Here is a 2,681-nt window from a genome sequence, read left to right as displayed (position 1 = left end):
TTATTGGACCGATCGGGAAGATGACAGTTAATGATCAGACTTATGGAAGACCACCAAGAAGATTGTTTCCATCCGGCAACGGTTACTTACCACCCAAGGTCACCAGAAGAGTTGTGTTGATCAAAGAAGACGACAATTGCCATTTTACGCCAGCGATCGTGTTTTGTTAAAAGTTAAAACATAAAAAGGTTTGGTGGCGTTTGGCTAGAGTGAAAATATGAACCTAATCCTTCCTGACTACTTGATTAGACCAAACTTGAGATTGAGGATGACCCTTCTTACGAGGAGCGACTGGTGGAGATTCTTGACACTAAAGAGCAAGTCTTGCCGGGCTTTAAGTCTTGTGGCATCGCTGCAGATTCAAAGAAGCCATGGGAGAGTGAGTTCGAATTCCATTTTGATAGTCAAGCTTGTTTTCTTCGTGAAGGGTGTGGTGAATTTCGGGGACGAAATTCCTTAAGGTGGGAAGATTGTAGAGACCTGTCCTAAAATTTGAATTTATTTAATTTAATAATGTGAATATGTGTAACTATTTTAATAATTTTGTGAACCATGGATTTTTTTTTATGTATATATGTGTGAATGTACAGTATGCGTGATTGATCGGATTCAATTTTGTGCGCCAAGGACGAGTTGTTGGGATCCACATGTTGTGGACTTTTTTGCAAAATAAAAACTTAAGAGAGTTACTAATTATTATAGATTTGTTAGCTTTAGGGGCATTAGTGTATTGATTTAAAACATTTTAGAGATGGAGCCATAGATTGATTCTTGGAGAGGCCATAGTGCAATTTTGCACTTTAAAAGGGCTGAAGTCAGCCGAGAACTCTCTGGAGTTCTCTGTTTTCCTTTTTTTTTTCCTCTTTCCCATTCTCTCTCTCCCATTCTCTGAACAACACAAACCCTCGTGGTTCAAATGCAAAATTGAAGGTCAAGACTCGAGAGTCTCGCAACAAGTCAAGAAGAAAACGTGATCTACGGACGGAGGGCTACGCATCTATCCGAACAAAATCTCGATCGGCCAACTTTGGAGTTCCTAGCAAATTCGGAGGTTTTCATTTTTGAGGTAGGATTCTTGCTAAATGCTTAAATATGGGAACGTATAGTAAGATGTGCTTTAAATTCATGATATTGTGTGTTTTTTTTCCAAAATTTTAGAGAGCTCTAAGTGTATATGCTATATGTACCTCATATATAGATATATCTTGGGTATAAGGTTTTCATGATTTTGATAGTTGTTACTAGATATGCGATTTTTACTTGTGCTGGAGTATATGATCATGTAGTATGTTGTTCAATTTTACATGCTTACGAAGGGTACGGTATAATGACAAAAAAAAATTAATTAAAAACAATTCTTGTAATTGGACATAAACTTAATAATGATTGAACTTATATTTGCTCCCTTGCTTCATTATATATATTGCGACGATGACAGTTTTCACTAATTTCTAATCGGATTCGAGATTATGACTAGATTGTACGATCTTTCTCGTAGTTTTGGATGATTCGGAATTGGTACTTGTTATTTGGGCTAGTGAGCCACGTATTGGAGGTTGACTTGACAATTTTGTACTTGTTGTGTAGCCGGAAGCATGTGGATAATGAGTTTATCCGTCGGTGTATAGTTCGTAAACCCGCGCGGGATAAGGTGTTCCATAGGCCTTTGGGTTAATAGCCCATAAATTTTGGATGATTTAGGGACCTGATCAGTCGCCTAGGATTGGTACACAACTTGTTAGTTTGGACCATTGGTCTTATGTGCTCTTATTTTCTCCTACTTGACTAATTAATTTAACCTGTTTTGTGTTTGAAGGATATTGGATATATGAGATGGGATGAGTTTATGTGATTTGATTATAACTTGGTATTTGGAAATTATATTTTCATCGTATCGTACCGTACCATACCATATCGGATTGTTTTATTTATTTATTTATTTATTTACTTCGGTTTGATATTTGAGAAGGAAATGTTAGTATTACATTCAATATTTTTTTTGGGATCGTAAAAATGCACATTTTCTTAGGATATTGTGTATACTCGCAAATTGATGTATTCGAAAAGAAGTAGACAAGAACAAATTATTTCGTGTATTGTGCATTTTGCTTGCGTTCTCTTATCTTCGCCTTTAGCACGTTTCCTATTGAGTGTCGACTCACGTTGTATAATCCAACCTTTTTCAGGTAAGGCGGTGGATCCGAAGACATGATAGTGTTTGGTTTGTTATATTTTTATGAGCTTAGTTGATATACTTGTATTCCATTAATTTGATAGTAAGATTTTGGAAGTCCTGTGACTTGGTATTCTCTTGGGTTGTAATAAATTTAATCACATATTTTGACTCTCTCAAAAACTTGAAACATGAATACGTTTATAGGTAATTTTTCTATTGTTGGAGAGGTGGGAAGCCTCATTGGTCTTTATGGTAAAATTTCCAGGTTTTTTTTTTATTTGGTGTTAACAATTTTGAAAACCCTTAAAACAAGCATACCCTCTCAAAAAAAATTTTTTTCTTCCTCAAAACTCACGTGGTCGGGTCGTGCGAGATCGGAGCATGACAAGAAGCTAGAAGATGCAAGTAACGAGTTTAAAAATATGAACTTTCATGCCCAAATCCCCTATTTTTTAACTTCAATTTCATGCTAGCTAGACACAATTCTTAATGAAAAGAATTAAGC

The 2,681-nt window shown here is 35.8% G+C and overlaps 1 long non-coding RNA gene across 1 annotated transcript; it reads left to right on the top strand.

Moving 5' to 3' along the window:
• The first annotated feature begins 871 nt into the window (after nt 1-871).
• Nucleotides 872-2,347, top strand: LOC131303730 (uncharacterized). Its single transcript, XR_009192163.1, has 2 exons — nt 872-1,066; nt 2,187-2,347. It is a non-coding gene; the product is annotated as an uncharacterized LOC131303730 (long non-coding RNA).
• The last annotated feature ends 334 nt before the right edge of the window (nt 2,348-2,681 follow it).

This window comes from Rhododendron vialii, chromosome 10a (genome assembly GCF_030253575.1).
Source record: "Rhododendron vialii isolate Sample 1 chromosome 10a, ASM3025357v1".
Lineage (NCBI taxonomy): Eukaryota > Viridiplantae > Streptophyta > Magnoliopsida > Ericales > Ericaceae > Rhododendron > Rhododendron vialii.
The sequence above is the reverse complement of the archived record's forward strand: the minus strand, read 5'-3'. Positions and strand labels throughout refer to the sequence as shown.